We start from the raw sequence: 25,376 nt of genomic DNA, 5'->3' as shown, positions 1-25,376 counted from the left end.
TTGACCAATAGACAGCCAAGACGAAGAAACAATGTCTCTTCAACAATAATTGAGCGAATGTTACTGCATATTGGCAGCCGCCTGGTTCGTGGATTCATGCTCACTACCTTTCATCAGCGACGAAATCTGGAATTTGCATTCCATTTTCAAAACTGTACGTCTACTAAGTGGCGACAAGTATCTGTTTCTGCTGAAACTTACCGTGGCCACCAGTTTCTGAATTCCTGAGGGACTTTGATGCCCACGACATTTATACAATTCCTTTAAGTAGAGATCCATAAGGGGCTCTGTTTTCTGGGATCTTTTTCTCGACTCAGTATTAGGAAAGCTTCAGGATAATGAAGAGGTCCTAGGTGAAGCATGGAACACAGCGAGAAACAACAGAACGAACCGTTATCAACGAATCGAGAAACATCGAAATGGGTACCATTCTGGCTAATAATTTTGCACCATCGGCCTGTAGTGTCCTTTTCCATGACATAGTGTGTGTCGTGGAAGCAGTTAGCAAGATGCCCAGTAAAATTGCTGAAGAAATTCCTAGAGAAAAGAGCCGCATTCTTTCAAAATCCCCTAACGTCTAACGCAACCATCATCTCCTCGTAGTACTGGCAGCTAACAAGTTCAATGCAGCCGTCATTGTAGAACGAGCCGACTATGACGCGAAGAGTATGTTGATGCTGAAGGAGGATCCATGTTAAAAATAATCATCCAGTATAATAAGGAAGACGTCGGAGCTTCTATAGAGGTCCACTCTAGAAGTGAACAGCATAAAAAATCTCTCTCGGGCACCACGACTATCTACGAAGATTGAAAGAAGACATCACCACTGCGTTCCATCGTGAGAACCATTGGATCGCCGACTTATAGACACGCGAATCATCTGGATGGCTGTCTTACACCGCACATTGGTCACTGTCTGCACCACATCAATAATTCGTCCGACTTCATCTGTCGACTCAAATGCCTGCGTCTTAGAGGAGGAGACATTATAGGTGATTTTTTCACGCTCGTTCCGATTCAGAGTTCTATACATCTGCTCTCCCAGTTATTAGACGATACTGGTGCGAATTTGTTTAAGCATGGGCTGACGTCATCGTATATTTTGTATGATGGAGAATATTTTAAACATACGGACAGAGTCATGATGGGAAGCCCATTAGCTCCATTTCTAGACAACCCGCTTACGGAGGTCCGCCCCGATAGCTGAGAAGTCAGTGCGGCAGTCGGTCACGCCGAGGTGCACGGGTTCAATTCCCGGCTGGTTCGGAGATTTTCTCCGCTCAGAGACTTGGTGTTGTGTTGTCCTCATCTGTGGAGGGAACGGGAAACCACCACTGGAATCACTTCCCTAAACTCTCATGCGGTGGACCTCTCTGACGAGGCTTGCCCCATGACCATACCTGTCGTAAGGCAGAACACAAAGTTGGCTCATGGAGTACTTTGAGGACATCGCCCCGGACACGCATCCTACAAATTCTCATCGCCTCTACTGTTACGTTGACGACACATTCGCTGTCTGGTCTCATAGCCGTGAATAAATGGATGAATACTTGGAGCAAATCAACGTATCCATGACAACATTTTCACGACGGAGTTAGAGACTGCTTGTGCCTTACCATTCCATGACATTCTTGTCCGTGAGCCACAGTGTTTAACGGTGATCAACCCGTACGGATCGATATCAGAACGCTAGCAATTATTACCATCTACTGCACCAGAGTTCTGTCCTGAGGACATCGAGAGGAAGCCGTCACACATACTAAAACCCCGCCGAAGCAACTCAGCCACTTAATGAAAGTATGCAAGGAAATCTACCGCAATAACCGCAGACTTCGCAAACCATCTCTAAGAATACACGGAAGAAATGAACCCCGAAGAAGACTCGAAGAAGCTTGCATTTTTGTCATTCTGTGACTCAGTAACAGGAATGATCAGCTGGCTTCTAAAGGGGCGTAAAATCGATTCGATCTTCCAATGGAAGTTCGTCAACTAAAGAGGCCTGTGAAAGACAGTGTAAGCCTACGAACAACACCGATATACATCGTACGGTGTGGCTGTGAACAATTCTATATCTGACAGACTGCTCATACTATTGAACAGCACTGGGTAAGAGACGAGAGAATCTTTCGCCTTCTGGAGCCTAACAAACCAGCGGTAGGAGAGACTGCTCTAGAAAACGGTGTAAGACAGATGTGGTATTGCACGGGACAATAGGTTCTCGGATAGTGTAACTAAAGAAGCGATGTAAATAAAACATTGAGACAACACGGTCAATAAAGAAGGCAGCCTACAGTCTTAAAACGACTTGGGACCTGGCCATCGAAAAGTTGAAGGAGGAGCGGAGGGCGCCCAACGAAAACATTACCTTATTCGGAGCTGTAGCCAGCGCCAGAAACGTCGAAGAAGACAGCGCGGCTGTATAAGGGCGTTAGAAGCAACCAAAAGACAGTCACCAGTTGAAAATGGGCGAGGAGTACTCTACGGAAATCTCGTGGATTGTAAGCCACATGACGCGGATGGAACCTCAAGAGAGTTTTATCAGTACATATCGCCACGAAACCATGCATTCGTATATTCTGAAGGACCTCTAAGTAATAATCTTTCATAATTTTGTGGTCATAAATGCAATTTTCATTTGGTCCAACAAATGCGCTGTGAAGTACAGCTGATGATGATGAGCCCATATGCTTGATTTGTTTGTGTGAATAAATCGTCGCCATTCTTTGTGTAAAGAAGTCTTGGTGTTTCGTTAATTGATTTCTTATCGTCTAATCCCGTTCTATTCCCTCATATGTGCTTATTTATTTGTGGATGAGAAATGTGAAAACCATACGAGAATTAATCTGGAAGTTAGAGAAATGAATGTAAGAGAAGAGTAACAGGTGACGTAGCTTCATACAATATCATATGAGTTGGCTTCCCTAACATGTTGGCCTGGTTCTGCTTGATGCGTTGTGCCCTGTGTTCAATTGTGTTTCTTCTGGGACGTACCGCTTGCTTTTTCAATACATCATACAAGCATGCTAGGCAGAGAAAGCGGCTAGCTGTATCTGAAGGTGTTCCGCTATATAATTGTTCCGTGATGATGTTGCAGACATTCACGGATGAAGGAGGAGGAGGGTAAATGTATCAATTTCAGGTCAGGGATCTTGGTCCGGAAACAACCGACTCGAAAGTTATAAGCGAAATTCGTTCTCAGACCTATGACAGTGCTAGGGGTACTTCTGTTGCTAAAGTTTTCGCCACATGTTAATAGCGGAAACTGTCGTACACATTTTTCTACTGCTAGCTCTTGGGTTTCTACTTTTTATGGTACTTAACTGAATTCAGTCTGAACAGGTCATGAAGGTCCAACGGTACCGATGGGCCTCCGTGTCACCCTCAGCTCACAGGCGTCACCGGATGCGCATATGGAGGGGCAAGTGGTCAGCACGCCGCTCTCCCGACCGTATGTTAGTTAACGAGACCGGAGCCGCTACTTCTCAATCAAGTAGCTCCCCAGTTTGCTCGGCAAGGGCTGAGTGCACCCCGCTTGTTAACAGCACTCGACAGACCCAAAAGGAACTACTTTTTACGAGGAAGTAATAAAAAATTGTCCAGTAAAAATGGGGTCTGAAACATCTCTTCCATCGAACAAGTGCCCAAAGCTCTTAAATTATGAATTTTAGATCCCATACTTACTGGACCTAATTTTCTTGTTTTGATCCATACTGCCTCCTACAAAATTTGGGAACAAAAGAGCTTGCAGCGAAAGGGATGTGTCTCACAGTATTGAACATCAACAAACGCCTTTATGTTTCAGGATTTGCATTTCAGAATCCACACTAATAAGATATTTTTCACTTGTTTTGACAGCGGGAAGATACATAGAGGAAGTGGCTGTTGCACGTGACTGCTCGCCGCGAATGCAGTAAGGAAGAGTGGGCTGGTCGGATGCCAGCGAAGCGGCGAGGCTGGGCGCAGTTTGCCTCAGGACTATCTGGTTGGTCGTTTCCGAAGCAGAATATGGAGAGAACGAGTTTTCCCGTGTGAATGAGTTGTAAAGGGTATGCTGGTAGGATGTCTGCAAATGTTGTAAGTTAGTGTGGGCTGTTGTATGTTCTGTAGCTGACCAGCACACATTATGTTACCAGAACTCGCTGTATGACTTGGATTCACGTCTCTGAATGTACATATAGTTAAAGTCGTCAGATACCTAGGTCCTTGGCCACATTCAGTTTGACATCATTTGAGTTTTATTTCGTTGTGGTTACCATCCGCTATTTATTTAGTAGATCTAAGTATTTCGTTTTAAGATGTGAAGTGGAATTTGCCCGTTTGCATAGTGGTTTTAGGGTATGATAAAAATTACTAACAATTTGTGGCCAGTTAACGAACCATTGGATGAAATGAATTAATTCCTTAGAGTGCAGTCATTCTAAACTGATTTTAATTTCTAAGCTGCAGTGCTATTTCATTGACGGTATTGTCCACTGTAAATGGTTTTTATTCTATTTCCTGGAAATCTTGTTGCTTTTCTAATTTCTTTTCTATTCACTTCCTTCAGATCTGACTCATTATTTCAAGTTGTACTAGTCCTTCTTCTGAAAGATGGAATTGCTTAAAGTATACTTAAAATTGTACTGTATATTGAGCAAATAAATGTTGAGAGCTTGTTTAAGTAAAACTAAAAATAATTATAGCAAGAGACATGAACCACTCGCAGTTCAATCCAGTCCTACTAATCAGTACAGTGGTAAAATATAAATGAAAAAGACATCCTCTACTCAATGCGCAGACAATTCGTAATGAAACAAGCAGTCCAAAATAAAATTAGTACACCCCATTCAGGCAGGTGACTAAATGTTTTGATAATATGCTTAGAGCAATCGATTTCCTTGCGAAAAACACTGCTGGCATTAGCCTTCCTACCAAGTGAGAGAAAATGGAAGAACAGAAACGCAAAGGCATTCAGTTCTTAGGTAATATACTGTACATTGCACGGCAACTTCTAGCCGCTGAACGTCTGACTAGATAGTGTGTGTATCCGCAGACGGTTATTCGGTTACAATAGCAACAGGTTAAGTTATCAGAACAGAACTGTCCTCTCGAAACGTTGTCTTAGTTTCTAATTCACTCCGCGGCCAACGCAACTAAGCCCGACTGTGAACCAGAGCGGACTTCGGGGGTGGCTACGCAGGCGCTGCTCACTGGGCACGCAGGCAGTTGCGCGCCGACCGGCCTGCAAACAGCGCGCATTAGCCGTTGTTAAGCGTTCGCAATGGGGCCGGCACTCGTGCAGGCGTACACGCGCCGCCTAAAACCCCGCCTTGCGCGCGCAGCTGCGTCAGCTGGATTACCCGGTCTCTGTGACCTGCGGGCTCGCCCTTTAGCTGAACCGACCGTTGCGTTCCACAAAGCTTACACTATGGAGTCAGAAATTCGCTGAATGACAATGACTCTTGTGTAGAGTTGTGAAACTATCGAAGCCTGCCGTGGAACATCATATGCAGAGCACTGCAGTTTTCCAGTAGCTTTCGTCAATCGAGGTCATACCAGCGTTACCTGTACGTTGCGTGTTTTGCATACATATCGGGCGTTACCCCATGAAGAGCACATTCCCTGCGTATGCCATGAGGTTCTTGCTAGATACCCTTGCTAAACCAGAGGTGGTGAACCGTCTACAAACTGAATGAGGATATACAAAGAGACAGGAAACACTCAGAACATTTTTGTTCTACATAGTTATAATCTTGTCTAATTCATAAAAGTAAACAATGTTTCCACAAAAATTTAAATTCTCAATTTTATTTGCAAAATGTTGATCTGTTGCTTGAAACAGGTGGATTTTCCAGTAAAAGTAATGAAAACAGTACAGATTTAGAAAATAGCGCTAGAAAGCGCATTTCCTCAACGAAAAGGGAAAGTAAAGAAAGGCATGAAAAATGTATCATACATTGCTTTAACATGTAGTCGAACTTATATAAAAATGTTGCTGTTATTCAGAAACTGCTCTCCCATTAATCGATAACGTCGGGAACCTCTTCTCTTTAATCATGGCGGAGAACTCTTTTTGGGTACAAAATAAAAATTGTAATACAGGCTGATCAAAAACTCAGTATAAATTTGAATACTGATTAAATCACGGAATAATGTAAATAGAGAGGGAAAAATTGACACACATGCTTGGAATGACACGGGGATTTACTAGAACCGAAAAAATACAAAAGTTCACAAAATATCTGACAGATTGCTCTTCGTCTGATCAGAATAGCATTAACTAGCTTAACAAACTAAGACAAAGCAAAGATGATGTTTTTTTACAGGAAATGCTCAATATGTCCACAATCATTCCTCAACAATAGCTGTAGTCGAGGAATAATGTTGTGAGCAGCACTGTAAAGCATGTTCGGAGTTATGGTGAGGCATTGGTATCGGATGTTGTCTTTTAGCATTCGTAAAGATGTCGGTCGATCACGATACACTTGCGACTTAATGTTACCCCAAAGCCAATAATCGCACGAACTGAGGTCTGGGGACCTGGAAGGCCAAGCATGACGAAAGTGGAGGCTGAGCACATTATCATCACCAAACGACGCGTGCAAGAGATCTTTCACGCGTCTAGCAATATGGAGTGGAGCGCCATCCTGCATAAACATTGTACGTTCCAGCAGGTGTTTATCAGCCAGGCTGGGGATGATGCGATTCTGTAACATATCGGGGTACCTCTCACCCGTCACGGTAGCAGTTACTGACGTTTTGTTGTCCAGCGGCCTCTGTCGGACATTTTGTTCTTACAAAACCCATGTCATTTCAAGCACTTGTGTCAATTTTTACCTCTCTATCTACATTATTCCGTGGTTTAATATGTTTTCAAATTTATACTGACTTTTTGATCACCAGGTATATACATACACACCTGGAAATTGAAATAAGAGCACCGTGAATTCATTGTCCCAGGAAGGGGAAACTTTATTGACACATTCCTGGGGTCAGATACATCACATGATCACACTGACAGAACCACAGGCACATAGACACAGGCAACAGAGCATGCACAATGTCGGCACTAGTACAGTGTATATCCACCTTCCGGAGCAATGCAGGCTGCTATTCTCCCATGGAGACGATCGTAGAGATGCTGGATGTAGTCCTGTGGAACGGCTTGCCATCCCATTTCCACCTGGCGCCTCAGTTGGACCAGCGTTCGTGCTGGACGTGCAGACCGCGTGAGACGACGCTTCATCCAGTCCCAAACATGCTCAATGGGGGACAGATCCGAAGATCTTGCTGGCCAGGGTAGTTGACTTACACCTTCTAGAGCACGTTGGGTGGCACGGGATACATGCGGACGTGCATTGTCCTGTTGGAACAGCAAGTTCCCTTGCCGGTCTAGGAATGGTAGAACGATGGGTTCGATGACGGTTTGGATGTACCGTGCACTATTCAGTCTCCCCTCGACGATCACCAGAGGTGTACGGCCAGTGTAGGAGATCGCTCCCCACACCATGATGCCGGGTGTTGGCCCTGTGTGCCTCGGTCGTATGCAGTCCTGATTGTGGCGCTCACCCGCACGGTGCCAAACACGCATACGACCTTCATTGGCACCAAGGCAGAAGCGACTCTCATCGCTGAAGACGACACGTCTCCATTCGTCCCTCCATTCACGCCTGTCGCGACGCCACTGGAGGCGGGCTGCACGATGTTGGGTCGTGAGCGGAAGACGGCCTAACGGTGTGCGGGACCGTAGCCCAGCTTCATGGAGACGGTTGCGAATGGTCCTCGCCGATACCCCTGGAGCAACAGTGTCCCTAATTTGCTGGGAAGTGGCGGTGCGGTCCCCTACGGCACTGCGTAGGACCCTACGGTCTTGACGTGCATCCGTGCGTCACTGCGATCCGGTCCCAGGTCGACGGGCACGTGCACCTTCCGCCGACCACTGGCGACAACATCGATGTACTGTGGAGACCTCACGCCCCACGTGTTGAGCAATTCGGCGGTACATCCACCCGGCCTCCCGCATGTCCACTATACGCCCTCGCTCAAAGTCCGTCAACTGCACATACGGTTCACGTCCACGCTGTCGCGGCATGCTACCAGTGTTAAAGACTGCGATGGAGCTCCGTATGCCACGGCAAACTGGCTGACACTGACGGCGGCGGTGCACAAATGCTGCGCAGCTAGCGCCATTCGACGGCCAACACCGCGGTTCCTGGAGTGTCCGCTGTGCCGTGCGTGTGATCATTGTTTGTACAGCCCTCTCGCAGTGTCCGGATCAAGTATGGTGGGTCTGACACACCGGCGTCAATGTGTTCTTTTTTCCATTTCCAGGAGTGTATTTCTTTACATTTGTGCAAGTAAACTGCACTTAAATCAAAAGTATTTGGGTTGGTTACATAAGAAGCGCTGAAGTTACTTATTCAATTAAGTTTTATTGTTAATAAAATGAGCCGGCCGGAGTAGTCGAGCGGTGCTAGACGCTACATTCTGGAACCGCCCGACCACTACGGTCGCAGGTTCTAATCCTGCCTCGGGCATGGATGTGTGTGATGTCCTTAGGTTAGTTAGGTTTAAGTAGTGCTAAGTTCTAGGGACTGATGACCTCAGAAGTTAAGTCTCATAGCGCTCAGAGCCATTTGAACCATTTTTAATAAAATGAAGTTTATATTCTGTTAGGCTTTGCTATGTGGTTGCAAGAAAAATATCCTACCTTTTATCACGTCATATAAACAGGATACTAAATGAACCTAAACGTAGTTTTGGTAGAGCGCAACTGCACTCTCTCGCCAAATCCGTCTTCGGTGCTTATTATTTAAACTCTCTAAAATCATATCACGTTTCGCCTGTAACACGATTGTTCATTATTGCACCTTATGACTGTGTATGTCAAAAGAACTTAGAGCACACTACCCATTCGGCGATCTGCATCGTTTGCTGTTAATATTGGTTGAGTGAGAACTAGGATACGAATTTAGCGAATGTACCTACGTATTACAATACGATATCAATCTTTATCTTTGTTTAATAAATTCTAAGATCCATATAATGTTGGTCTATTCTTAATACTTGAGGAAGCATTCGATATGAGACAAGGTTTAACAAATGTTCTCGTAATTAGAAATGTCTGTCGAACAGACATCAGCCTTAGACTTTTGTAAACGTTTTACGCTCGGGTATTATGAGAATCCTCTATCCTGAAATCTCTCTTGTAGGAATTGACACGGACGCAAAGGAGCAATGGCTTCTCACTCAACTTGCTAATCATCACTTGACATCATTTTTAACGGAATAATCCGACTCGTTGGCTCCATGAGGTCTGAGCAGGTTTCAGGTAACGCCTTCCTCAGTGATGTTGATGTCGCTTGGTGTACAGCCGTATGAATTTCTCTTTTTTGTAATTGTGTAGAAAGTATATAGGTTCCACCACTACCGACAACTGTGGCAATCCTACAGAACCGAATCACAGCTACTATGAACGCAGAAACACAATGAGTGATTCTTCAGTGACTTCTTCTACCACATGCAGTAACATGGGGAAACTTAAAGCATTTGTAACTTGTTTCCGTCACTGTAAAGATTATTCGTATGTAGCTAATATTTCATGCAACTGAAATTAATTAAATTGACTCCAGCTTTCTGAACTTACACGCCTGTATAAAATCTTACAGTCGCTCTTTGTTTCAGTACTTTGTACATCAGTTTTTATAACAACGCCTCTGTATTTTTAATCAGAACAATGTAAGGTGCACTTCACAAAACGCGTGTTCTGTTAACAGTTAATGAATCAATGGATATCTATAATATATCAGTAGCTTTCGTTTTTCATAAGCGTCGACGAATCTTACAGCGCCCATATTGCCGTTGTCATTAAAACATTTGAGGGAGGACAGCGGCAAAGTCAATGAGTATACATCAAACAAATTTACTTACGTAGGCATTCGCAATTATACTAATAGATGGAACAGGAGTTCGTCTGATGTTTGTTCAGCATATACAGAGTGTTACGTGAGATGTTGTCTGTCGATTTCCAATAGATAATGGCTGTTGCACGTGTCTTGCCTCTCCGCTAGATTCCGGGAGGGGCTGCGCGATGCCTCCAAAAGCAGCAAAGGAGACCGTCTCGTGGCGGTCTGCTTTGGACTAGCATGTCTGAGTTTGAATAAATTATGTCAGAAGTCGACTCTTTGCTGTCAGCTCACTTTCTAACAAGAGTTCCCGAAATAACCCAGGACAAAGAAGAGTGATTTGGGTGAAATCATGCGGACTTCTTGCAGTGTACTCTTCTCAGTAAAGCAGAGTTGTGCCTTGGGTTGAACGTTGCATTAGAGCTTGGGTAGAGCGTGCAAGTAAACACTAAATTCCAGCAAGGTGGGTGGCACTCGGTAAAGTGTTGTTCTGTGATGCAAGAATCACAAAAACACGTGGCACGGAACGAGGTATCTCAAATTTCCACCTGCCCTCACTGGCATGGAAAGCTGTTTGTGATCCAAAACCAAGGAATTCTTTCATATCTAGATTTTATGGTGAGCGCCCGTTCTAGCAATCTCACGGGAAGGAATGGGTGTTGCCTACTTACTAGTAACTTTCAGTGGCGCCTGTAGCGCCGACTGGTTCAATAGCGACAACTGAGTTTTGTAATTTGCGTGCATTTCTTAACAGAGTTCTATAGTTTGAGTGATTTTCTTCAGGAAGCGCTGTTGTTGTTCTTGCAAACTGCCTTAAAGCAAAAGCTCTATGATGTTCAGCTACGAAATTTCAGTGCTTATTGTTTTAAGCGAAATTTTACTATATGTTCATCCTTATTGGGGCAGATGTCCCTTTTGGACTTTATTTAAGTCCTTTGATGATTTTAATAAACAATGGCCATGGTAATTGCCACCAATTTATTTAAATTTTAGTTAAGTTGATAAAACAAAATAAGACATAAGGTCCGCTAGAGGATTAATAAGTATCTTTGTGATTTGTACAGTTTTTGTATAAGCGAAGGGGGTTAATGGTATGTTGTTTCTGTTCTGGACTAACTGCTCTTTCAAGGTTGCTCCAATGTTGCTTGACAGAGGAGGGGCCGGTCTCGGTTTCATGTATATGGGGCTTATGGTACCCACTAGTGAGTAATATGAATACTGATTTGAACTGTAGAATATGAGGGTTGGAGCTTAAATGGTGGCAACTATTTATTCACTACTCATTCCAAAGAGTTACATGTTTGCATCTTTTACTGTCCTTCAAAGTAGTCACCAACGTTGTGTGGAACCCGCTGTCAGCGATGTGGAAGGCGTAGTATACAGTTAGCAGAGCCTGTTCTGTTGATGGTGCGAATGGAGCGGTCGAAAGTTATTGTGATTCTCGTGAATGACTGTGTTGGTGTTATCCTAACCCAATACGTTCTTCCAGGGCAGACCGTCAGTGCACAACATTACTGTTTGTTTTGGAGCATCACCCACTACCAGCTTTGAGAAAGAAGCGGCGACGCTTTCTGCGCAACCAACCCATCATTTTGTACGACAATGCGAGGGCGCATACAGCGCAAGCTGTGCCTGCTCTGTTCGGTCGATGGGACAGGGAAGTACTGTACCATCAACCATACTCCACGCACTTAAGTCTTTGTGACTTTGAGTCCGAAGGTGAAGAAACCACTTCATGTTATTCGCTTCACAACTGTTCGAGAGTTTCGACAGGCAGTAGACCGCTCCAGTCGCACCATCAAATGAACAGGCTCCGCTAACGGTATACTACGGCTTCCACATTGCTGGAAACGGGTTCTTCACAACGGCGATAACAGTAACAGGTGCAAACATGTAACTCTTTTGTATCGGTTGTGAATAAGTAGTTGTCACTATTTAAGTTCCATTCCTCTAATATATAATGTTAGTTGTAAATCTTTAATTATAATAAATTGCCAGTTTGTGAAACATACGGCCTCTGGGGATGAGTTATCTTCTAAACTTGAACGTAACTTACCCGTCCTACTCTCCTTGGATTACATTCCCCCTTTCTTTGATGTTTGTGATGTTTGAATACTTGATACCTGACATTTACCTATGAGAGTTTACGTTCTAAAGTTTGTCCTAGTAGATTCAGAACGTTCATCAAGAAACAGTAGGCTTGTTCGATGTTTGAATAGGTGGCAAAAAGAACCAAAACAAGACAAAAATGTTCAGTAAGCAACTGCTCTAAATGCATAGCTTAAAAGCTATTATCACCTATTCGTCTTCAGTGTTGTGAAACATATCCTTTGTAAGTTCTTTTTGCTATTGCGAAGGACCTACGCAACGCAGAAATCAAATGAGCACATATTCCTTTGTTATAGTCAGTGGATACTTCACGCGTTAAACATCTGTTAGTCCTGTTAGTGTTTAGGGTATTCGTATTTCAATTCAAGAGCTGCATCCGTGAATAGTAATCGAAACGTCATCGGTCCGCGGTTGAAACCTGCCACCACTTAAATATCAATTAATAATCAGCATCGGTGGGCGAAGATTTCCGACATAAGAAGTCCGCCGTCATTCTGCCAGCTGCCTTGTCAAAGAGGTTGGAGGAGCTTACGGAGGTTCAAGAACACTCTTGTGGGGTGGGAAACTGCCCCTAAAGGCAGAAGACACTACAATGACCAACGGGGTGAGGATGCAGAATGTAATGAAATGTACTGCATCAAAGACACTATATATATATATATATATATCCTCAGGACATGCGACCTGTAATTGAAAAAATGTCATGATGATCACTCTATTGGCAAATGATACCTCAATAGTCCCCTACTCGGATCTCTGGGAGAGGACTGCAAAGTGGGAGTTCACCATAAGAAAATTAATGAATGATTAACGAAAGATAACCTTCTACCAGACGGGGCGTGGAATATCAGAAGCTTGAACGTGGGAGGGAAGCTAAAAAATCTTAAAAGGGAAATCCTAAGGCTCAATATAGACATAGTACGGCTGATTGAAGTACAGTGTCAAGAAGAGAAGGATTTCTGATTGGATGAGTATAGGGTAATATCAACAGGAGCAGAAAACATATTCATTATGGTTCAGATGGTTCAAAAGACTCTGAGCACTATCGGACTTAACATCTATGGTCATCAGTCCCCTAGAACTTAGAACTACTTAAACCTAACCAACCTAAGGACATCACACAACACCCAGTCATCACGAGGCAGAGAAAATCCCTGACCCTGCCGGGAATCGAACCTGGGAACCCTGGCGTGGGAAGCGAGATATTCATTATGAATAGGAAGGTAAGGCACTGAATTTAGTACTGTGAACATACGGAAGTTCTAAGGAATGATGAGTCAAGCATGAGTTTCTCTAAGGCTGTAGGTACAGCTGTAAGGAATAGCTCTGTTGGCAGTACAGTTGAAGAGGAATGGACATCACTAAAAAGAGCAATCATAGAAGCTGGAAAGAAAAACATAGGTACAAAGAAGGTAACTGCAAAGGTATAATGGGGAACAGAAGGAATACTTCAATTCAACGATTAAAGAATGAATGCAAAAATGTCCAGAGAACTTCAGAAATACAGAAAAGCAAGTCGCTGATAAAGGAAATAAATAGGAAGTGCAGGGAAACTAATACGGCATGGCTGCATGATAAATGTCAGGAAATCGAAAAGAAATGATTGTCAGAAGGTCTGACAGCCTATAGGAAAGAAAAAGCTAGGGTGGTAACACTAAGTGTGCAACAGGAATTTCACTGTTAAGTGCAGATGAGAGAGCGGATAGGACGAAACAGTACATTGAAGGCCTATATGAGTGGGAAGATTTGTCTGATGTGATATAAGAAGAAATGAGAGTCGATTTAGAAGCGATAGGAGGTCCAGTATTAGAATCATAAATTAAGAGAGATCTGGAGGACTTAAGACCAAATTAGGCAGAAGGGATACATAACATTTAATCAGAATTTGTAAAACGATATGGGGAAGAAGTGGCAAAAAAATGATTATTCAAGTTAGTCTGTAGAATGAGTCTTGTGAGTTTACGTCTGATTGGAAAAATATCATCCACGTAATTCCGAAGACTCAACGGTTCCTGCATCCAAATTGCTGACAGGAATAATATACAGAAGAATAGATAATAAAGTAGAAAATTAGTTAGATGACTATGAGTTTGGCTTCAGGAAAGGTAAACACAAGAGAGGCAACTCTGAAGATGCGATTAATAATTGAAGTAATACTTAAGAAAGATCTAGGCAGTTTCATTGGATTTGTCGACCTGAAAAAAGCGTCCGGCAGTGTAAAATGCGGCAAGATGTTAGAAATTCTGGGAGAAATTGGACTAAACTGTAGGGAGAGATGGGTGATATACAGTATGTGCAAGAACCAAGAGGGAATAAGAAGAGTGCAAGACCAACAATGAATTGCTCCGATTAAAAATGGTGTAAGACAGAGATGTATTATTTTACCCCTATTTTTCAATCTGTACATCGAACAAGGAATGATGGAAATAGATGAAAGTTTGAGGAGTTGAATTACAATTCAAATTTACCAATATTAAGATTCGCTGACGACATTATAGTCAAGAGTGAAAGTGAAGATGAATTGCATGATCTGCTAAATGGAATGAGTACAGTCTGATGAGTACAGAAAATCAAAGAAGAAAGTAACCAGAAATAGCAGAAATAAGAAAAGCGAAAAAATTAACATAAGGGTTCATGGTCACGAATTAGATGAAGTTAAGGAATTCTGCTATCAGAGCAGCAAAGTAACTAATGACAGATGGAGCAAGCAGGATATCAAAAGCAGAGTAGTAATGCCAAAATGTTCATTCATGGATAAGAGAAGCCTACTTGTATCTTACATAGGTCTTAATTTAAGGAATAAATTTCTGAAAATGTACGTTTGGAGCACAGTGTGAAAATTAAGATAAGAAATGAGGAGGTTCTGCACAGAATCAGAGAGGAAAAGAATAGGTGGAAATCACTCAAATATTCAAAGAAGTCGGGCTGATGCTCAAACAACAGGGAACTGACATTCTTTGAGACTAGCAAGTAGTGAATTGATAATGGCTAGACAGTAGCTGAAATCTGGATGTGCCAAATAAAACCTGCAAAAAGGGGTAACTGTTTGCTGTGCTCTATGATTTATAAATCAGATTGCACTCACTGAGTGCATCCACATTCGTTATAGAAGGTATCCTGCTCAAAATTATTGTATGTTTTTGATTCTTAAAAAATTAAAAAAAAAATTTATTCATAATTTTGGTACATTTTCAGAGGGTAACTCAGATCCTGCTAATAATATTTAGTGGGCCCCATTAGATTTCAAGGTTATTTAATGAAAATAATGCATAAAAATAGCTGAATTTTGAATTTTTCTTTTAATTTTCTCCTATATTCCCCTATCATAAAAAATCAGTTTAATAATGTAAGGGAAACGAATTCTTTTATTACAAAACAGTTTCTATATCCAATTTTTAATATTTTTGTTTTAACATAAATGAGTTCGGTATAGATCAACATTTTGTAAGTTACTACTAAGAGCTGAGTGACCTGAGAAAAAGTGTATGCACCAGTGCAGTATCAAGTAAGAGTAATAATATTAATTAAAGTAACAATTCGTAATGGTGAAATTCATCATTACTATTTTTCATGCTCTTTAATCCATTGTATCTCAGTTTAATCTGCAATTCTCAAAAAAATTTAAAATCTCATTTCAAATATCTACCAGGCAAAAGAATCTTAAACTGTTATTAAGCTCCATAGAATTTTTTGTCTCTATGTAGTACTGAAATACTCTCATTCGGTAATGTTATAACACATTTACTTCTAGCTCACTAATTTTAACATACAAATCACAACTACTTTTGTTATTAAGTTTCTTGAGTAGGGGCTCCATTTAGCAATTTTTACTAGCATTTTTTATTGCTCTTGAAGAGATGTCTTTGGTTGAATGTGATGATAATGAATGGTGCCCTAATGACAATATACATATTTTATTTTCCAAAATATATCTTTTATCAACATAAGGGCTCAATGCATTTGTATTTAGCTCAGTTGAATAACTTTCATATTTAAGGCTTTGTATTAAATTCATAGTTCTGTACTGTTATGTACTGTCAAACCAATAGTCTTCATAATCTTCTAAGGTTATTTTGTTTTTAATTACATGTTTGTTGATAGCTTTCTACTTTCCTCATATCTTGTCCCCAACTTCATAAGCAAATATTTTTGATCTCAAACTACAAAATTATTCCATTATTTTTCAATTGCCTTCAGCTTTCATTTTTCCTATGACTTTGTTATTTCCTTGTACAATATTGTATATGTTATTTCCTGGACACTCGATCAAACTTATCAGTTATTGATTTCATGTCTTCAGAGAATAATTGGCCAATATGCTGTAGAGATAAAAATTTGTGTCTGGATAGCAAACCTCAATACTTTCACAATAGTTTAGTTTCTTAACAGTATAGCAAGAAACATATGTGAGTTTCTTAAATAAATCAATTATACTCATACTAATGTAAATTGGATTTATTAAATATAATTTTTGGTCAATTAATGGGAATTGCAACAAGATTTTTGTTAATTCTTGTTCTGCCTTTGAAGTTTGGTTTTGCCACAAGTCTCTTACATTTACCGCCATCTGAAACTAATTTTACATCTACCATTTTTTTAGTTTTTCCATCATTTTTCAAACGCGGACTTATCAATCAATTTTTTATAAAACCTTTTTTTCAAAACGTTCTTTCCTTTCACCCTCATTTCTGTATTCATATCTATATATTTTTTCATCCAATCACATTGTTTAAATTTTAGGACTGTGTTTCTTGTTATCATCATTTTTACAGACAAATAATCTTAAATATTTTTATATTGAGCTACATAATGCATCATCCAGAATGGTCATCAACTTATTTCTTTTAGTTCTAGGCATAATTTTCTTTTTGGAGCTAATGGTATATCTTCATGCAACTCATATAGTTCTATAGGATATTCTAGATCCACTTCAAATATACATCCAATTCTAAGAGTATCTAATAACTCACTGATTTTTTTAGAATCAAAAGATTCTGGTTCATACCTTTCAAATCTTGCATATTGTAAATATTGACTTAAGGCACACCATACATATTGATTATATCTAAATATGCTAAATAATTTTATATCTTGTTTACATTGTAATCATTCAGATATTTATTATTCACCTTATCATCTCTTTTATAACTCTAGGTTATTGTTGTTGATGTTGTCTTCAGTCCTGAGACTGGTTTGATGCAGCTCTCCATGCTACTCTATCCTGTGCAAGCTGCTTCATCTCCCAGTACCTACTGCAACCTACATCCTTCTGAATCTGCTTAGTGTACTCATCTCTCGGTCTCCCTCCACGCTGCCCTCCAATGCTAAATTTGTGATCCCTTGCTGCCTCAAAACATGTCCTACCAACCGATCCCTTCTTCTAGTCAAGTTGTGCCACAAACTTCTCTTCGCCCCAATCCTATTCAATACCTCCTCATTAGTTACGTGCTCTATCCACCTTATCTTCAGTATTCTTCTGTAGCACCACATTTCGAAAGCTTCTATTCTCTTCTTGTCCGAACTAGTTATCGTCCATGTTTCACTTCCATACATGACTACACTCCAAACAAATATTTTCAGAAACGACTTCCTGATACATAAATCTATATTCGATGTTAACAAATTTCTCTTCTTCAGAAACGCTTTCCTTGCCATTGCCAGTCTACATTTTATATCCTCTCTACTTCGACCATCATCAGTTATTTTACTTCCTAAATAGCAAAACTCCTTTACTACTTGAAGTGTCTCATTTCCTAATCTAATTCCCTCAGCATCACCCGATTTAATTTGACTACATTCCATTATCCTCGTTTTGCTTTTGTTAATGTTCATCTTATATCCTCCTTTCAAGACACTGTCCATTCCGTTCAACTGCTCTTCCAAGTCCTTTGCCGTCTCTGACAGAAATACAATGTCATCGGCGAACCTCAAAGTTTTTATTTCGTCTCCATGAATTTTAATACCTACTCCAAATTTTTCTTTTGTTTCCTTTACTGCTTGCTCAATACACAGATTGAATAACATCGGGGAGAGGCTACAACCCTATGTCACTCTTTTCCCAACCACTGCTTCCCTTTCATGCCCCTCGACTCTTATGACTGCCATCTGGTTTCTGTACAAATTGTAAATAGCCTTTCGCTCCCTGTGTTTTACCCCTGCCACCTTTAGAATTTGAAAGAGTGTATTCCAGTCAACATTGTCAAAAGCTTTCTCTAAGTCTACAAATGCTAGAAACGTAGGTTTGCCTTTTCTTAATCTTTCTTCTAAGATAAGTCGTAAGGTCAGTATTGCCTCATGTGTTCCAACATTTCGACGGAATCCAAACTGATCCTCCCCGAGGTCTGCATCTACCAGTTTTTCAATTCGTCTGTAAAGCCGTGGCTTATTAAACTGATAGTTCGGTAATTTTCACATCTGTCAGCACCTGCTTTCTTTGGGATTGGAATTATTATATTCTTCTTGAAGTCTGAGGGTATTTCGCCTGTCTCATACATCTTGCTCACCAGCTGGTAGAGTTTTGTCAGGACTGGTTGTCCCAAGGCCGCCAGTAGTTCTAATGGAATGTTGTCCACTCCGGGGGCCTTGTTTCGACTCAGGTCTTTCACTGCTCTGTCAAACTCTTCACGCAGTATCGTATCTCCCATTTCGTCTTCATCTACATCCTCTTCCATTTCCATAATATTGTCCTCAAGTACATCACCCTTGTATAAACCTTCTATATACTCCTTCCAACTTTCTGCCTTCCCTTCTTTGCTTAGAATTGGGCTGCCATCTGAGCTCTTGATATTCATACACGTGGTTCTCTTCTCTCCAAAGGTCTCTTTAATTTTCCTGTAGGCAGTATCTATCTTACCCCTAGTGAGATAAGCTTGTACATCCTTACATTTGTCCTCTAGCCATCCCTGTTTAGCTATTTTGCACTTCCTGTCGATCTCATTTTTGAGACGTCTGTATTCCTTTTTGCCTGCTTCATTTACTGCATTTTTATATTTTCTACTTTCATCAATTAATTTCAATATTTCTTCTGTTACCCAAGGATTTCTAGCAGCCCTCGTCTTTGTACCTACTTTATCCTCTGCTGCCTTCACTACTACATCCCTCAGAGCTACCCATTCTTCTTCTACTGTATTTCTTTCCCCTATTCCTGTCAATTGTTCCCTTATGCTCTCCCTGAAACTCTGTACAACCTCTGGTTCTTTCAGTTTATCCAGGTCTCATCTCCTTAATTTCCCACATTTTTGCAGTTTCTTCAGTTTTAATCTACAGGTCATAACCAATAGATTGTGGTCAGAGTCCACATCTGCCCCTGGAAATGTCTTACAACTTAAAACCTGGTTCCTAAATCTCTGTCTTACCATTATATAATCTATCTGATACCTTTTAGTATCTCCAGGGTTCTTCCACGTATACAACCTTCTTTCATGATTCTTAAACCAAGTGTTAGCTACGATTAAGTTGTGCTCTGTGCAAAATTCTACTAGGCGGCTTCCTCTTTCATTTCTTAGCCCCAATCCATATTCACCTACTATGTTTCCTTCTCTCCCTTTTCCTACACTCGAATTCCAGTCACCCATTACTATTAAATTTTCGTCTCCCTTCACTATCTGAATAATTTCTTTTATTTCATCGTACATTTCTTCAATTTCTTCGTCATCTGCAGAGCTAGTTGGCATATAACCTTGTACTACTGTAGTAGGTGTGGGCTTCGTATCTATCTTGGCCACAATAATGCGTTCACTATGATGTTTGTAGTAGCTTACCCGCATTCCTATTTTCCTATTCATTATTAAACCTACTCCTGCATTACCCCTATTTGATTTTGTGTTTGTAACCCTGTAGTCACCTGACCAGAAGTCTTGTTCCTCCTGCCACCGAACTTCACTAATTCCCACTATATCTAACTTTAACCTATCCATTTCACTTTTTAAATTTTCTAACCTACCTGCCCGATTAAGGGATCTGACATTCCATGCTCCGATCTGTAGAACGCCAGTTTTCTTTCTCCTGATAACGACATCCTCCTGAGTAGTCCCCGCCCGGAGATCAGAATGGGGGACTATTGTACCTCCGGAATATTTTACCCAAGAGGATGCCATCATCATTTAATCATACAGTAAAGCTGCATGTCCTCGGGAAAAATTACGGCTGTAGTTTCCCCTTGCTTTCAGCCGTTCACAGTACCAGCACAGCAAGGCCGTTTTGGTTAATGTTGCAAGGCCAGATCAGTCAATCATCCAGACTGTTGCCCCTGCAACTACTGAAAAGGCTGCTGCCCCTCTTCAGGAACCACACGTTTGTCTGGCCTCTCAACAGATACCCCTCCGTTGTGGTTGCACCTACGGTACGGCCATCTGTATCGCTGAGGCACGCAAGCCTCCCCACCAACGGCAAGGTCCATGGTTCATGGGGGGATCACCTCTTATTCCTTTTCTTAGCAATAGAATCATGTCATAATCACATAGCAATCCAAGTGGTTGTCCATTGATTTTTCACATTCCATCCCAAGATGAACCAGGTGTGATAAAATATCAAGATGGATCCAAATGAAGAGTTTTTATATAAGGTTTTCTGAAATTTTCATACACATCAACCAATAACAAAAAATCAGTTTTAAGATACGAATCATGATATTCACAAAGATTTTTTTATATTACTTTTTTTGCAAACTAACTGTGCATGTTTGTAATCTTTATTATGCATTCCACAGTTACTCAGTTTACTGTAAAATTCTTCTTCTGTGGGAAGGTGCTCCCGTTAAAATCTTTTTCAAGAAACCATTTATTGTATGAGTACCCACCTTTTCTGGTTACTAGCTTTAATAAATGGCGAAGTAAAAATTTCCCAATGTTTCTCATCTGATTCGTTCCCATATTTGATGAAAGTCTGTGAACACATTTATCCATCAATCTAAAAGTGTCAGTAAATCCCTAGTTCAAATTTTCTGTTGTGTTTCTTAAAATAATGTATCTGCACTCATTGTTGGGTATCAAACTACTGTTTTTTTGTCATAACCAAGTTCTTTTATTGTCAAATGAGAATCGTAACCTGAGAGATTGTGAAAATAATTTGGAGCTAAATTATGATTCTTCATCTATATATTAAATCATCACATAACACATGTAGATACTTTCCTGTTAATTATTCTTGCTCACATACTTCTTTTTTTATCTTTTCTATAATGATGTCTGCATAATGAGCAAATATATCTTGTATGGTTTGATTGTTCTTCAGATGTTAGTGGTCCCATTGACTCAATTTCAGAGTAAATTACCGCAATTTATTCAACTTCTTTTTTCATATCTATATAGATTTATGACAATTTTATCCTTGATATATGACTGTATCCTTGTAGCCCCCATTTATGTATCTGACATAGTTACAAAAAGTGCCTTGGCTCTTGTCTTTGATATTTCAAAGTATAGAATCCATCATTCATTTTTATAAAGTTATTATATATACCTTTTGTTGCTAAATTTATATCTGTTTTTCAATAATTCCTTGCACAAACCACTATGAAAGTCATATTTTATTAGTACATGATACTTTGAAGTAATTTAAAATTTCTTATAATTTTTGAATTTGGTTGACTATTGGCCTTTATAATAGCAAACTCCCAAACTCAGCATAAGTAAAGAATGGAACTTTCTGTGTATGTTGAGAGTTTTTGAACTTACATATTCACCTTTCTATAGTAATTATACTTTTAATGGTTTTTTAACTAAGGTGTCTGCTATGTGGCAATCTAATTTTTCCATACTGTTATAGTGGAGTCAGCACTTAAGACAAATAAATTTTACTTCTTCATGACTTTTAATTTGACCTAAAACAAGCTTAGATAAATTATTATATGAAAATAGCATGAATTCTGACCATTTCTGAAATACAACACCTTCACATATTTCTCTTTCTTATATATTGTTTTTCTAATGTTTACATATTATATTTTTCATCAGTTGAATAAACATTGAAACATGCATTAATTTCAATCTCAGTGAATAGTTTTAGTATGCTTAGTGTAGTGTACTTCTCAGCTCGCCAAAGAAGTGTATGCTAACCACAAAGCACTGTTGCAGAATACTAATTTTAGTGTGTTTCGGGTAGAACACTGTTCTATACACCAAAGAATGTAAGCTAACAATAATGTATGAATTTCCAGTTCAAAGCTATAGTAATGTGTTTTATTCCTTGAACAAAGGCTTGTGAAAGCAAATGAGGAGATGCAAGATTGTACAGGAATAACCATCTAAAACTAGCACTGCACATATTGTGGTTATGGAATTTTCTATTCATGTGCGGTCATTAAAAATGCATTGGCTGTTAGAGGTTCATATTATTACCTAAAGAACCGATTTTTATAATATTCAGAAGGTAAATTTTTTTCCCAACTTACACTTTTTAGATGAGACAGTGTAACAAACTAAAAGGACTGAAAATTAGTTTGTGAGTGGTGTTTGCTGCAGGATTCTAGTGTGAGTTGTACACAAGATACCATATTTATAAAAACTTTTGCACACTAACAGTTGTTGTGCCTTTCAACCTGTGTAGTTTGCAAAGTAAATTGTTGTTACATATGCTTACTGTGTGCTCATGTGTTCCTTGAGTGCATTGCGACTGGCTAGCCAGTTGGTCCGTGTCAGCCTAGCAGTAAGACGTGAGTGTACGATGGTATTTACTATAGCAGAAAACGCCGCTATGCTCATGGTGCATGGGGAGTGTGGGAAGAACGCAGTTCGTTCTTGTATGGTGTATGTGGCTAAATACTCCAATAGACGTCAACCATCTCGGCAATTATTTTTCACCTTCTTCAACCAGATACTTGAAAGTGATAGTGTAATGCCTAGACAACGCTACAGAAGGAAACAAGTAACAAAATAAGAGGCGGAAATTAGTGTTCTTGCTGCTGTTGCACCTGATCTGCACATTAGCTCCTGCGGAATCAGACGAGGAAGTAGCATGAGTCAGGCAAGTGTTCTTTGCATTCTTCATCGACACACTTTCCAACCCTATCACATCTCACACCACCAAGAGCTGCATGGAAACGATTATGAGAATCGCATTAACTTCTGTACATGGGCATTAAGGCTGAATACTCAAGATGTATCATGTATCTTGTTTAGTGATGAAGCCAAATTTACCAGTCGTGACCAGATTAACAGCCGAAACGTGCGCTGTTGGTCTGTTGACAAACCCAGTAAGGGTTCATGTACTGTAGACGTTTCGTTTTGGGTAGTGAACCATCGTATCGTAGGCCCGTTTTTCATATACAACACTGAACATGCACAAGTATCGCAGCCTGCTGACAGACCATTTTTCAGCCAAGCTAGAGGAAGTTCTTCTGCACATTAGGAGGAACATGTGGTGCCAACATAATAGCTGCCCAGCCTATACTTCACGAAATATTATATGATGTTTTCCAAATCTTTGGATTGGATGCAGGTGCCGGTGGGCATTCTGAAGACACCTGTTATGGTCAGTTGTCTCGTTAATGGTCAGAATCCACAAAACTAATGCACACAAGGGTATTGTTCTTTACAGTGTGCTACCACAGATGTAACATTGTTGCATTAATTTGATGTGAAAGCGGTGCTGATAGACAGTAAAAGCGGGTTAAAAGCTGTGAGCTATCTGAGGAAGTTAACGTTGCATTACTGAGCAACTTTTTCACCAGACTAACATTAATTATAACCTTTTAATACCCATACGAAAACCAGTGATACATATATAAGAAAAGAGAATTTAATAAAAAGAAATAAATCAGTTTATATTTGGAAATTTATTTTAACATATATCATTGAAATTTCAGCATATTAAACTTGATTCATAACAAAACTGGTGCCTTATTTAGGATTGTGAAAATGTGAGTTTGTAATCTTACAGACCACATCAAATATGGAGCCAAGATTGGGAGACTGCATACAACACTGCATTCATGAAATAACACACGAAGAACGTTGAAACATACGCAAGAGGAAATTGACCACAACCAACCGATTCAATTTTCACCCAAAGAAGTTACGTTCGTAGCGCAATCCTGTTCGTCATGTAATTACCACACACTGGCATACTAAATTCATACTAACTCCTGTGAAATCGTCCCGAAAAGTATAGCTGGGGGCTACTTTGATGATTACACCACATGCTTCACGTGGTCAACTTGGCTTACACAATGAGTGTAACTCCACAATAATTCTGATAATTAAAATAAATTGCAACGAAACGCAATTTACAAAAAAAATCTCGAACTGGTTACTATCGTCTCACTATTAACCTGGTGGGTCAAACAATTTTATAAGCACGTGGTACTGTTCTCACAAAGTACACCACACGTGGGTTGAACATAAGGAAAAGTTGCTATATTGAAAAATATTGTTATCACGAGACGTTATAATCTTACGCACTTTCGCATTTAAGATTTATGTTCTTAGTTAGAGTTACTGATCAACACGTGGCTCCACTTTACTCACAAAGTAGTGACAAAGCAACTACGGGAAGATATTCTGAAGTTCACACTCGAAACACGCTGTGTTGCAATTTAAGATAACATTAGATATTTTAGAGCTAAACCTGAAATAAAGGTGATTAAATTTTCAGTTAGGCTGAACTTAAGAAATCCATTGTCCTACGGATTAGCAGACACGCGCTTAGCCGGAGATCTTACCACTTCAGACGCTCGCCACGGACAGACTGACCTGCGCTCCTACCGAGCGTGCTTCCCGATACAAAACGGAAGTGATCAGAGAGGCAGCTTCCCATACCAACATGACAAGGAACGGACAGGACAATACTAAGGATAGAAACCTCTTTGCTTTTAGAAAGCGTATCTTCCTGTTCCGACGTTGGTCCTACTGTTCTCTAGCAGACAAGCTTGTCTGCTACCATCAAGCATGCAACTAGAAATATATTTGCTCATTCATTCTTTCACACAGAAGGGAAGGGGGATGACAAATCTTATCATATACTGTATACAAAAGAAAGCAGATGTAGGTTCCATATGAGACTGTGTGACATGAATTACATATAAACTGTTTTTTAAAGTGTAGTAGTGTGACAGATCGTTCTTGTTTATGTGTAAAAGTACCACTGCTCAGTCTCCTCCCAGATAGTCAGAAACACCACAGTAAATTCAGAAGAGGAATTTATTCCGTAAATGGCAACAGATTTAAGAAATTAACATGAAAGGAATCCAACAGAGACCTTTCACAGAAACTTTATAAATTTCTGTGTGGGAACTTTTCACAACATGATGTCTCACAAACGAATCTCACTAGAGTCCTGCAACAAACTCCGCTGGCACTCTAATGTATCCTACTTATAGTTTGTCAATAGGATTTGTTCCATTTAAAAAAGGTATTTTTGCATAAAAAGTACACTTTCTCAGTACCA

This window comes from Schistocerca gregaria, chromosome 7 (assembly GCF_023897955.1).
Source record: "Schistocerca gregaria isolate iqSchGreg1 chromosome 7, iqSchGreg1.2, whole genome shotgun sequence".
In the NCBI taxonomy this organism is placed as follows: domain Eukaryota; kingdom Metazoa; phylum Arthropoda; class Insecta; order Orthoptera; family Acrididae; genus Schistocerca; species Schistocerca gregaria.
The sequence above is the reverse complement of the archived record's forward strand: the minus strand, read 5'-3'. Positions refer to the sequence as shown.